The sequence below is a fragment of the Pinus tabuliformis genome, chromosome 2_2 (genome assembly GCF_031772625.1).
Source record: "Pinus tabuliformis cultivar Carrire ecotype Pingquan chromosome 2_2, CPIR1, whole genome shotgun sequence".
Classification (NCBI taxonomy): domain Eukaryota; kingdom Viridiplantae; phylum Streptophyta; class Pinopsida; order Pinales; family Pinaceae; genus Pinus; species Pinus tabuliformis.
In genome coordinates, this window is record NC_142300.1 from 54,752,530 (window position 1) to 54,766,908 (window position 14,379).

The 14,379-nt window shown below is 42.0% G+C and overlaps 1 pseudogene; it reads left to right on the forward strand.

Annotated features, from left to right (window-relative positions):
- LOC149191457 (ABC transporter C family member 14 pseudogene) overlaps positions 1-2,778 on the forward strand; it is a 103,001-nt pseudogene extending 100,223 nt beyond the window's left edge.
- The last annotated feature ends 11,601 nt before the right edge of the window (positions 2,779-14,379 follow it).

Sequence of the window (14,379 nt, forward strand, 5' to 3'; positions counted from 1 at the left end):
CATGAGGATTTGTTCAGCCCTCGGCTTGGTGATTCTACAAGCCTTTCACTAGTCTTGCCAGGATAGAGAGATTTCCAATATCTCCAAAATGTTTGCATTCACTGTCATCATGAAGAATTGTTTCAGGCATCCATTAAGGAAAAAGTTTCGTGATGAACCTGTTTGGGGCCTTGGGCATCACACTGTAAGTTTCTCTTTCTGTCTATTTCATTTATGTTGGATGTAGTACATGTATTATAATGAAGAGGATCCATGTCAGTCTATAGAAAAACTATTGCCACTTATGGATTTTAATGAAAGAGAGATTCAGATGGGTTATGAGATTTCGAGTGGAGGTTTCCTCGAATCAATAGTTACAACATTTACCTTCAAGAAAGAATTGAAGTTTGCCTCATCATTATGAAGTTTTTGGAAGGAAATTGCTGCAAATAAAGACAAGTTGTTGAGTCAATTAGAACCTGAAACCTCCCATGTTGTACTGCATTAAGGCTTGCACTAAAAATAAGTAGAAAATCCTCTGCTTGTAAGCTATGTCACAAGGTTCGTCAAACTTTAACCTTGAGGTTTGAATTTTGGCGAACCTTAAAAAAAATTTGAGGTTCGGCAAACCTAATCAAACCTCATAGCCATTGACCAAGTTCATAGATCAAAACTCATAACCTCATGTCACAACTCGAGCTTGTAATTTATCCTTGCAGTTTCCATGTTCGTGATAACTTTTTTGATGTTTACTGATGTTGATTTCTTACTATTTTATCCTATAATTCATTATATATATATATATGAACCTAATGGTGAACCTCATTCGAACCTCATCAAAAAATTTGAACTCAAACCGAACCTAATCATTGTCGAACCCTAACTCGAACACGAACCATGTGACATTGCCTGTAAGTAGCAATATGACCCTCCTCTTTTTCAATTCATTGCAGCTGGGATGATTTGACATCCTCGTCAACATTGGTTTCTTATTGCTTTATCTGGAATCCAAGCACTTTCATGGATTGTATTTGGGGCAGTAAATTGGACATGAGAAGAAATTCAAAGCTACAACACGTCCAAAGTCTCTATATCTCTGGTGGCTTATGAATTTCATTCTGAATACAATATTCTTGATCTCTACAATCATCAGGTTCACATCCACAACTCCTAATCCATATAGTATTCTCCCTCTTGATGACCTTTTTGCATTGATTATTTTCCCTACTCGTGGATTTTTGCTGGCATTAGCCCTTAAAGGGACTACAAGAATCACCATTGTTGAAAAAAAAAAATAATAATAATAATAATTACATGAACCTCTTCTCGATGGTAGCACTTTGAATTCTAGCACTGAGAAGAATTAATAACCCCTTATGCTATAGCAGGTATTTTGTCAAGGGCTACATGGTTATGGTTGAATCCTGTATTGAATAAAGGTTACATAAATGCTTTGCAATTGACAGATGTTCCTGCACTGGCACCTGGTGATAGCGCTGAAAATATGTTTGAACTTTTTAAATCAAACTGGTCTAATGACATAGTGGAACACCAACACCCTGTACACCTTACATTGCTTCGATGCTTTTGGCCAAATCTTGCACTTACTGCATCCCTGGCCATTGCAAAACTGTGTGTGATGTATATTGGCCCAGTTTTGATACAAAAATTTGTTGATTTTACATTTGGAGATCAAAGCTTTCCTTATGAAGGCTTTGTCCTTGTATTGATACTATTTCAGCAAAATCCATTGAGGTTCTTTGTTCCCATCAATATAACTTTCAATGTCAAAAGTTGGGCATGTTGATAAGGTCTACTCTGATCACAACTTTATACAGAAAGGGTTTAAGATTGTCAAGCTCCACTAGGCAAGCTCATGGTGTTGGCCAGATTGTAAATTACATGGTCGTGGATGCTCAACAACTTTCGAATGCGATGTTGCAGCTTCATTACATCTGGATGATGCCTCTACAAGTTGGGGCTGCTTTATCAATCTTGTTTGAGGTTTTGGGCATTTCTATGTTGTCTGGTTTTGTTTACATGGCACTAATAATGGGCATTGTAGCTTGGGGATCCAAGAGAAATCTGAGATATGAGTTCCAATTTGTGAAAATGTGTGATCTTCATACAACTAATGAGTTTTTGAATTATATGAGGGTTATCAAACTTCAAGCATGGGAAGACCATTTCCAAACACGTGTAGAGTCTTTTAGGAATTCCAAATATGAATGGCTCTGCAAAACTATGTATTATATTTTAGTGAATATAATTGCTCTATGGAGCATGCCTTCACTTGTTTCAGTAGTGACATTCACTACAGGGAGCATGCCTTCACTTGTTTCAGTAGTGACATTCACTACATGGAGCACGCCTTCACTTGTTTCAGTAGTGGCATTCACTATATACATTTTTGTAAGAGAAAAACTTATAGTAGGGAAGGTGTTCACTGCAAAATTGGTTTTCAAAATTCTTCAAGAACCCATTAGGAACTTTCCTCAAGCTTTAATATATATCTCACAAGTAATGGTGTCCTTGGATAGACTTGACAGGTATATGACCAAGAAGGATCTTGATCCTGAGGCAGTCGAAAGGTTACCGCCAGGCAAAGAGATTGTTGTTGTAGTTGAAAATAGTACTTTCTTTTGGGATGAAGAGGAATCCAAATCCACTCTTCAAAATATCAACCTTGAGGTTCGAAGTGGATCTTTGGTGGCAATTTTTGGCACAGTTGGATCCGGGAAGTCCTCTTTATTGTCATCCATTCTTGGGGACATGCCAAAACTCTCTAGCGTGGTATAACTACTATCCCTACTATCATATTTACTTTCATCTCCATCTTCCTCTTTTAGTCTTCCACTACATTAAAAATATGTATTTATAACTTGATAACATTATCAAGATAATTGTTACAAAATTTGTTATAGTTTCCTATTCAAACTCAGGCCAATAGAGAAAACAAGCCAAACTGACTTGCTGGCAAGTCAAACTTGCTTCTTGGCCAGTACAAAATTGTCATTCTTGTAAGAAAAAATTAGCCTAGTTTGCCTGAGTTTTTCCCGTGTTTGAGCCGATCACTTACTCTCTGGTCTCGCCCAAGTTTTCACGAAGCCAAGTTTTGTAACTATAAGAACCAAAACATGGGAAAGCTCCTCCTACCAGAGAAATGTGAGATTGCAATAGGTACAAACCAAGGACAAACGTATATTGAAAAGAAGAAACTTGTACCCATTAGAAGTTTTGATTGCGAAGGACTCATATGACTAGTTGTTCTTAGTACGCTAAACTTAATTTATTGCAAGATAACTTTTTAATTTTGGGTATGTTCTATGCTAGAGAAATTTATTTCAATTTTCACAGTTAGCTCAATATCTTTTCCAGATTAGAAATCACATTAGCATTAAATTAAACTACAAATAGAACATAAATATAAATTGCAAAATACAAGCCAAGACAAGAGGACACAAGATGTGGCGCTAGCCAAGGACAAACCCCAATGTGGGGAAACCCTTGATCAATTCTTCTTATATGTTCTTCAATAGTTCAACACAGAGAGAGAGAGAGATAGTACGTTTACAACAGAAGTCAACACTTTGACTTATCTAGATAAGAGCATAGATCATCTCTAAGAAGATGATACATGAGATCAGTTGAAGACATTTTGCTTCAACTAATTCTCCAAGGTGACTCCTTCACCTATCGTTGTGTTGAATTTCATCATCATGCTGCACCTCACCGTGTTGCACCATGCTGCACCCATCATCACTATGTTGCATCTCATCACGCTTCATTAATCATGATTGTACCCATCACTGTACTACATTATGTGCCATTTCTACACCATGTTGCCATACTGACCTATGCTTTGGCTTCACCTTGCTTGCTTGTTGTCACTTGCTTACTTGTTGTCCCTTGCTTGCTTGTTGTCCTTAGCATGCTTGTTGTCCTTAGCATGCTTGTTGTTTCTTGCTAGCTATCCCTTGCATGCTAGTTGTAACATTGCACGCTTGGTGTATTTGCTACTAAGTACCATACAAATGTCTCAATGTTATTTAGTTGTCCCTTGCATGCTGCTCTCCTTCAGAGATAAATGCTCCGACAGTTCCCGACAGTTCCGACAGTTCCCGCAGTTCCCAGCAGTTCCGGCAATTCCGACAGTTCCGAGCAATTCCGGCAGTTCCTGTAGTTCCCAACAGTTCTGGCAATTCCCGGTAGTTCAGACAATTCTGGTAGTTCTCGGCAATTCTCACAATTCCAACTGTTCCGACTATTTCGACAATTCCTTGCAGTTCCGACAATTCCCGACAGTTCCCGCCAGTTCCGACAATTCCCGCCAGTTCCGACTTCTGCCCTCTAGATTAGGGCAGTGTTATCCCTTAGGATCTCTCCTCCTACTAAAACCCAAAGACAAGTAGAGAGGAAGAGATCCCAAGTGTGTTGAAAATGACTTGAATGCCACCTCTATTTATACTAGAACGTTGAGCACAAGTGGGGTTTATTTGGTTGTTGGCCGACCTTGACAAATTGTCCCATAACACAAATAAATTCATATCTCCATGAATACTTATCGGAATCAGATGATATTTAGATCAATCCTACACCTCTCAATGAGAGGGATCCAAGAAAAATATCAACTTCCATTAATAAGATGACACACGTGGATTTTGGCCCTAGTTACCAATTTTAACACTCCCTCTCAACTAGGGAGAACTCCATCCACTGATCCATATGTCCAACTGTACTATCTCTGCCATTAGTGCCCTGCACTACTCTGCTCTACTGAGCTCTGCTCTACTCTATTGAACCATGAAGAAGAAGAATTGGTTGAGAATGTCTCATACCATTCTCTACTGACCTGAAGTCAGTTTCATCTGAAGAGAGTTTGTCACATCACTCTTACTAACCCGAAGTCAGTTTTATTGATCCCAGATCAATGGAGGTCATCCTAGCATAAGGAGTGCGGTAGATACAACGATGCATCCATTGATAGTACTACTATGGTCCCTAACCCCATTTCCCTGCTCATTGATCAGATGAGAGGTACTTCCCATGAGTCCCAGACTGCATGGGTAGAATGCCTTGACAGGAGAACTAATCATCCTACCCCATAGCCACCACGGGAGAACTAATCATCCCGGCCCATAGGAGAACTAATCATCCTATTTCATAGTTGCCACAGGAGAACTAATCATCATGTTTCACAGTTTCCACAGGAGAACTAATCATCCTAGCCCACAGGAGAACTAATCATCTTGTTTCACAGTTGCCATGGGAGAACTAATCATCCCGACCCACAAGAGAACTAATCATCTTATTTCACAGTTGCCATGGGAGAACTAATCATCCCAGCCCACAGGAGACTAATCTTGTTTCACAGTCGCCACGGGGTATCACAGGGGAAGGTTGAACGTATCATCCTCTACATAGCGCACCACCAGGGGACGGTGAGTCACCCTGTGGTCGTATGTTGCTCCAGTAAGTACCCCAATCCCCCCAGAGCTCCCAGAGCTCAATGCATGCAACATGTAGGACCCTTATAATAAGGTCTCTCAACGACTCCAAGTCGTTCGGGAAAGTCATAGATTTGACCTTTCCCGAGGCTCTGACAAAATGTCTACGACCTGTACATCAGCCTCAATGCGATGGAGCCTCCTTGCTCATCGACTTACCATATCCCAGATAAGGGAGTATCTAATGTCTATCTGCTGGAGCAATCATCGAATACAGAATTCCTCAATAATCGAATCCCCCTTCTGGTTGTCATAGAGAATCATAGTGGTATTCATCATGTGTACAAACAGCTCACTGAAGAGCTTCCACAACTAGGCAGCTTCATACGAGATCATACTCGTAGCTATGTATTTGGTCTCAGCAGTGCTTATAGCAACCAACTTCTGCTTCCTACTCATCCATGATATCGAAGCAGAACCCAAAGAGAACCAACGCTGAGAAGTGCTCTAGTGATCCTCCACACTGCCTGCCTAGTTAGCATTCAAATAATCATGCAGCTTCATATTTCCGACAATGTATCTCAATCCATGAGAGATTGTGCCCTGAAGATATCTCAGAAGATTCTTAGCACCAATCTAGTGAGGCTCAACCAAATGTGATCTCACCATGCTAACTGCAAAACATATGTCTGGACGGAAGTTCACCAAGAACATCAATGCAAATGAGTTTATGGAAATCAGAGGCATTTCCCAAATCTGGTCCTGCATCATCACCATATAGCTTCTGAAAGTTAAGATCCTCGAGGTAGTCACAGGCTTGCAGTTTACCATTCCACATCCAGAATCTAACTCCCTCTTACTTCTGCAAGTGAGAGGATCCGCACCTGTTTGAAATAGGTCATCCTCAGAAGGTGCTAGTATGAGAGGTCTATCATCCACAACCTTCAAACAATGGTTTGGATTGGCTTCACTCTTATTGAATCTCAACTTCATCTGACAGTTATCAATCCTCTCATACTACGGCTGGGGAATTTTTCTTCAAGCCATAGAGGGCCTTCTTCCACCTATATACATGAGATTCCTAATCATGAATCTCAAACCCCTCAGGTTGTTCCAAACTTGTGGACCTTCTACATGATGGGAATGGTCCCCTTGTAAGATTTTCCTTTGGTACATCTCAAACATGTACTTTCATGCTCTTTTTTGAATTCAAGCATCCCTGTCACCATCTGACTCACAGACCTCCGATGCTATGTGTCAATGGACGTGGTCCCCAGTGGACTTCTTGCAACTTGATACAACCCTGAACTCAAAAACATCTTTGAAAATTCTATTTTCAAACACGTACCTTTCCATCAATGAGTGCCACCCTGTAACCTTTGACTTCCATTGCCGAAATGGACACCAGGTTCTTCTTGCAATCAGGTACATAAAAGAGATTCTGTAAATGAATTGAGTTACCCTCATTCAATTGAGGGGTAACATTCCCTACACCCTTTCCGGGATAGGTGGCATCAGCTCCAAGTATAATCCCACGATTGTTTCCATCTCTACCAAATTAGAAAGTGCACCCTACTATCTGATGAAGTGCCTTGAAGCACTACAATCAATAAGCCAGATTCCCAAAGAATCTAAAGGAGAGGGCCAGTACAAGATAACGCTTCTTTATCTTATCAAAAACAACATTTGATTCTTCGTACCTGGGGTTCCTTGCTTTCTTTGAAATGTCGGCCATTTCCTTGATGACCTGCATTACCTGTCATTCTTTTGATCATTGAATATGTCGCTGGAATGATTTTTATCTTCATCAAGAGATGTGTCTCTGCCATTCGGACACTCCTTCGCGTAATGGCCGAACTTATTGCAACCAAGGCATTTGCCTTTCCTTCCACCCTTAGATCCAGACTTCCCAATGAAGTGATCTTTAGGTAGACCATCAGAAACTTTCGCTATGCCATTCTGATAATATTCTCTTCTTCGACTTCACCCTCGGTGAATTTGAAGAGGGATGAGGAATCCACTGATCCTTTTGTCCTTTCCCAACTGTCTTCAGTGATTGCTCTTTCACTCTTGCTTGGGCATTGTCTTCACCTCAGCTCTGATACCATGTTAATTTTGGGTATGTTCTATGCTAGAGAAATTTATTTCAATTTTCACAGTTAGCTCAATATCTTTTCCAGATTAGCAATCACATTAGCATTAAAGTAAACTGCAAATAGAACATAAATATAAATCGCAGAAGACAATCCAAGACAAGAGGACACAAGATGTGGCGCTAGCCAGGGACAAACCCCAATGTGGGGAAACCCTTGATCAATTCTTCTTATATGTTCTTCAATAGTTCAACAGAGAGAGAGATAGTACGTTTACAACAGAAGTCAGCACTTTGACTTATCTAGATAAGAGCATAGATCATCTCTAAGAAGATGATACATGAGATCAGTTGAAGACATGCTGCTTCAACTGATTCTCCAAGGTGACTCCTTCACCTATTGTTGTGCTGCATTTCATCATCATGCTACACCTCACCACATTGCACCATGTTGCACCCATCATCATTATGCTGCATCTCATCACGCTTCATTAATCATGATTGTACCCATCACTATACTGCATTATGTGCCATTGCTACACCATGTTGCCGTATTGACCTATGCTCTAGCTGCACCTTGCTTGCTTGTTGTCCCTTGCTTTCTTGTTGTCCCTAGCATGCTTGTTTTCCTTAGCATGCTTTTTGTCCTTAGCATGATTGGTGTTGCATGCTAGCTGTCCCTTGCATGTTAGTTGTAACATTGCATTCTTGGTGTATTTGCTGCTAAGTACCATACAACTATCCCAATGTTAGTTAGTTGTCCCTTGCATGCTGCTCTCCTTCGGAGATAGATGCTCCGACAATTCCCGATAGTTCCCACAGTTCCCGCAGTTCCGGGCGGTTCCGGCAGTTCCGGGCAGTTTCGGCAGTTCCCAGTAGTTCCTGAAGTTCTGGCAGTTCCCGGGAGTTCCGGCAGTCCCCATTAGTTCCAGCAGTTCCCGATAGTTCCGACAGTTCCGGTTGTTCCCACAGTTCCGGTTGTTCCAACTGTTCCGGCTATTTCGATAGTTCCCGCTGTTCTGACAATTCCCGACAGTTCCAGCAGTTCTCGGCAATTCCGGCGGTTCCCGACAATTCCGACTTCTGCCTTCTAGATTAGGTCAGCATTATCCCTTCGAATCTCTCCTCCTACTAAAACCCAAAGACAAGTAGAGAGGAAGAGATTCCAAGTGAGTTGAGAATGACTTGAACACCACCTCTATTTATACTAAGACGTTGAGCACAAGTGGGGTTTCTTTGGTTGTTGGCCGACCTTGACGAATTGTCCCATAACACAAATAAATTCATAGCTCCATGAATACTTATCAGAATCCGATGATCTTTAGATCAATCCTACACCTCTTGATGAGAGGGATCCAAGAAAAATATCAACTTTCATTAATAAGATGACCCACATGGAGTTTGACCCTAGTTACCAATTTTCACATAACTAGATGAAAGAAACGATAGTCAAAAGTAACAAAGACAGTAGTTGACTTGAAAAATGACACTTCAAAGGTATAATAGACTTGTTTTCTGTTAATTAATGATTCATTGATTCATCAAACATGATTTGTTCTCTTATATTTCTTTCCCTCATTCAGACTAAATAGGTCTATTAGATTGAACTCTAGTTCTCACCAATTTTGTTAGAAATCACTTAGATCTAGGATCTCTGTCTCTTTAATAGAAACAAAATAATTTTACTAGAGATGCAAATTTTGCAATGAAAGCCCTTACTACTTGTATGGAAGTTTTAAAACTGACTTTACATTTTGTTTGTGCTCAATTTCAACTATTTTTTCATCTCTTCTTAGCATTCTTTTCCTTTTCCTTCCTCTTTTTCCTAACTAAAACTTTATTTTGTTGTACCTCTTACCTTGCAGTTTGTTTGTTGAATTTTTTCCTTCTTGAACTCATAGTTGATGATGCTTTCTTCTCTCTTGTTTTGCGACTTTCTTTCTTTACATTTATTTTTATTCCAATTAGAGTTGTCTTCCAAGTTCAATTCAGTATTTGATGGGGGTTTTCCTTGATCATTCACTTTCTTAGGTTTGTTGCGTAACCCATTCTCCTTTTTCCCTTCTCCTTGCATCTCAAAACCCTTCTTTCCTTTAGCAATTAGGTTATGGATGTTGAATTTCCACAATCTTTGGTCTAGGATAGAATCTTAAAATCTCTGATGCTACCAAACCAAGAATCTCAATGATACTACTTTACGCAACAGAATATAAACAACAGTAAATCACACATGCACAAAATATAGACAACTTTTTATAATTTTTAACCCAACTTCGTTATATTAAACAAAATATAATACAAAAATATAACGGCTCCCGTACTAGGGATAATGGCCCTCATACATCCACTAGTACAAGATACAAACTGGGGCTTGGTGTCAGCCTGTCGACAACCAATATACCCTCAACAACATACTTTGACCATCTGGTTGATGTAGTCAACTCTCTCAGCTCCCCTCACTCGTACCCTGTACTTGTCGGGTCCTTTGGCTACCGATCTACAGCTCTTGCCTCTATCAATGATCCAAGTCCATCTAGCCACTAAACCTTGGTTGTCAATCTGCTCTCTTGTTGTGCCATAGTCCATAAAGGCCACAACACATCGAGACTCCTATTGAATTGTTCACAGCTCCGCTTGTGAACAACTCTCAACTGCCTATTGCTGCTCCTCAGCTACTCAAGGACTTCAGCCCACTTGGGTCTTCCTACGTTGCATTGATGAAGACCAACATAGGGCACGGAGGGCTACCACCTATCACTACAAGATGTCCATCTCCCACAATGAACATAGGCTAGGAGGACTTCCCATCATATGTTGTATAAGTCCTTCTCCACACAGAAGTCTCGGGCTCCACAACTGCTCCTAGTTGATCAGACCCTTGAGCTCAACAACTGCCTCTCTCGTAACTACCTTTGTCCATTAAGGTGTTGCTCACCAGGCTCCAACTTGGACACTATCATGCTGTCCTCCAACAGACCATAAGTGCCCAATCCATGTCCACACTTGTTCCATTCTCACGCTTCCCTCCAAAAGTGCACGAGTGACCAAGTCCACAATATAGCATGTGCACCTAGTTAGGGCATCCCCACACCTAGGAGACCCTTACACACAGTTGCCCACAGACTTCTCCACATCCGCCCTTTTCTTTGCAATAGAGGAGCTATTGCACAAATCTAGGATCCAAACTTCACTGTGAAACTGCCCATTGGTTAGGGCTTCTAACATGCCATGTCAACCCTACCTCCTTGGCTTCCACAGGCTGCAACAATCTGTCCACACTAGGACACCTACATCACTCCATAGCGGGATCTACTCCTAGTTGGAGTTCCTTCATGCCCAAGGAAACTCCAAAAAATGGCTCCCAATAAACTGTAATGTAGATTGATCCAAATACTAGTCAAAACTTTGACCCAACACAAGGCAAACTCAACTTCAGTTCTGATATATTTCTGTTGTCCCTGGTTAGGGCGCTTGCATGCTACAACAACCCTAAATATACCACCCAAACAACCTCGAATCAATGTGATCTAACCATGGGATCGTGCCCACCTATTGTGTTGTTGTTCTGGGCATATACCACCCCAAACAACCTTGCGTAGATGCCTTCCTATGGTGGTATGGCCTGCGGCCTACCACAGTTAAGCTCCAACACCTACAACCCACACAAAACAGGGTTTAACTCACCTCGTTGCTACCATATCAGTCCTGCGTTCAGCCTTTAACACCCTCAGCCTAGCTGCAACATGGGATAATCCTCAATGCAGTCACAAGAGGCTCCAAAATGACCCTTCTGCTCCTCGTTGTTTTGCCCTAGTCTCCTACGGCTAATCAGAGGCCTCTTCCCCTTCTACACTGCCCTTTTGTTGTCCTTATGTTTCACAAAATGGATGATCAAATGATCACATATCACCTCTTATTTATACCAAACAAGAGGGCTTCTTCCAACATCATTCTAGGGTTGTCCAACTTGTCAAGAGGCTTATTTAACTCAAGCCAACCTTGACACATATGGTGTAAACCCACTCATGACCTTCAAAAATTCATATCTCAAGTTCTAGAGCTCCGATTTGGGTGATCTTCAAAGTGTTGGAATCAACACGCCAAGCCCTATCACCTCAAATTTTCCCATGCTCAAATTCTTGATGGTTTTGGCCCAAATCCTGATGGGTGCAAAACCCCATGCTTGGGTTCCAAGCCCATAAGCCTACTTGTGGCGCTTTACCCTCCAAACCCCAAACCCTAGGGCTTGGAGTATCTCCCAAGCTACACAAAAATCAACACTCCCTCTTAGCGAGGGAGGTACTTCCAAGACTAGGAAGTCACCATCATCATCTCTGGCGACACTAGCCCATTTGACATCCATCACTGCAACATACCCTGTAGAATGAATCCGACAATCTCGGTAGTGCCTCTGCCTCATCACATCTGAACCTGAAGATCCTGAACCTCCATAGGGCTGCTCCCTTTGAGGTTAGACTCCCTCTGAGCCTAAACGATCTCCACTGGCTCAGTCCTATAAGCACTCATCCTCCTGGATCAAATACCAATCGTGAAAATCCCTCCAATCTCGGATATGCAACATCACGATCCGATGAATATTCTAGCCTGCCAATATCTAGTCCATCACATGAATCCATCTTGATCAACCTGATCTCGTCCATGCCAAAGAAACCCTCGAGTTGTCCCAACCATCCATGACAAGACATATGAAGTCCATGATCTACAAACCACCACACAACATACTAAAGTGCACTAGGTTCACCACCGATCCACCAGAACTCCCAACCCAGATCATGTAGTCTATCGAGACCACATCTCCATGTCTTTAGCTAAACCCTCTGCTCCATGATCCAAACACCCACAACTCCCTCTAAGTTGCTTCGTTGTGCACACTCTGATTCATTGTCCCTCAAAGTAGCTCAGATACACTATGATACCATGTTGAATTTCCACAATCTTGGGTCTAGGATAGAATCTTAAAATATCTGATGCTACCAAACCAAGAATCTCAATGATACTACTTTGCACAACAGAATATAAACAACAATAAATCATACATGCACAGAATATAGACAACTTTTTACAAATTTTAACCCAACTTCGTTATATTAAACAAAATATAATACAACAATCTAGGGCTCCCGTACCAGGGATAATGGCCCTCATACATCCACTAGTACAAGATACAAATTGGGGCTTGGTGTCAGTCCATCGACAACCAATCTACCCTCAACAAGATACTCTGACCATCTGGTTGATGTAGTCGACTCTCTCAGCTCCCCTCGGTCGTACCCTGTAATTTCCCGGTCCTTCAGCTCCCGATCTATAGCTCCTGCCTCTATCAATGCTCCAAGTCCATCTAGCCACTGAACCTCGGTTGTCAATCTGCTCTCTAGTTGTGCCTTAGTCCATCAAGGCCACAACACATCAAGACTCCTGTCGAATTGTTCATAGCTCCACTTGTGAACAACTCTCAACTTCCCATTGTTGCTCGTCAGCTAGTCAGGGACTTCAACTCACTATGGTCTTCCTACACTACATCGATGAAGACCAACATAGGGCACGAAGGGCTACCACCTATCACTGCAAGATGTCCATCTCCCACAATGAACATGGGCTAGGAGGACTACCCATCATCTGTTGTAGAAGTCCTTTTCCACACACAAGTCTCGGGCTCCACAACTACTCCTGGTTGATCAGACCCTTGAGCTCAACAACTGCCTCTCTCACAACTACCTTTGTCCATCAAGGTTTTTCTCACCGGGCTCCAACTTGGACACTATCACGCTGTCCTCTAGCAGTCCTTTTTTGCTCAATTCACGTCCACACTTGGTCCACTCTCACGCTGCCCTCCAAAAATCCGCAAGTGACTAAGTCCATGATGTAGCATCTACACCTAGTTAGGGCATCCCCACACCTAGGAGACCCTTACACATGACTTCCCACAAACTTCTCCACATCTGCCCTTTGCTCTGCAATAAAGGAGTTATTGCACAAATCTAGGCTCCAAACTTCACTGTGAAACTGGCCATTGGTTAAGGCTTCTAACATGCCACGTGAGCCCTACCTCCTTGGCTTCCATAGGCTACAATGACTCTGTCCACACTAGGACACCTACATCACTCCATAGCGGGATCTACTCCTAGTTGGAGTTCCTTCATGCCCAAGGCAACTCCAACAAATGGCTCCCAACAAACTGTAATGTAGATTGATCCAAATACTGGTCAAAACTTTGACCCAACACAAGGCAAACTCAACTTCAGTTTTGATATATCTATGTTGTCCCTAGTTAGGGCACTTGCATGCTGCAACAACCCTCAATATACCACCCAAACAACCTCCAATCAATGTGGCCTAACCATGGGATCGTGCCCACCTATTGTGTTGTTGTTCTGGGCATATACCACCCCAAACAACCTTGCGTAGATGCCTTCCTATGGTGGTATGGCCTGCGGCCTACCACAGTTAAGCTCTAATGCCTACAACCCACACAAAACAGGGTTTAACTCACCTTGTTGCTACCATATCAGTCCTATGTTTAGCCTTTAACACCCTCGGCCTAGCTGCAACATGGGATAATCCTCAATGCAGTCACAAGGGGCTCCAAAACGGCCCTTCTGCTCCTCATTGTTCTGCCCTAGTCTCCTGCGGCTAATTAATGGCCTCTTCCCCTTCTACGCTACCCTTTTGTTGTCCTTATGTTGCACAAAATGAATGATTAAATGATCACATATCACCTCTTATTTATACTAAACAAGAGGGATTCTTCCAACGTCATTCTAGGGCCGCCCAACTTGTCAAGAGGGTTATTTAACTCAAGTCGACCTCGACACATATGGTGTAAACCCACTCATGACTTTC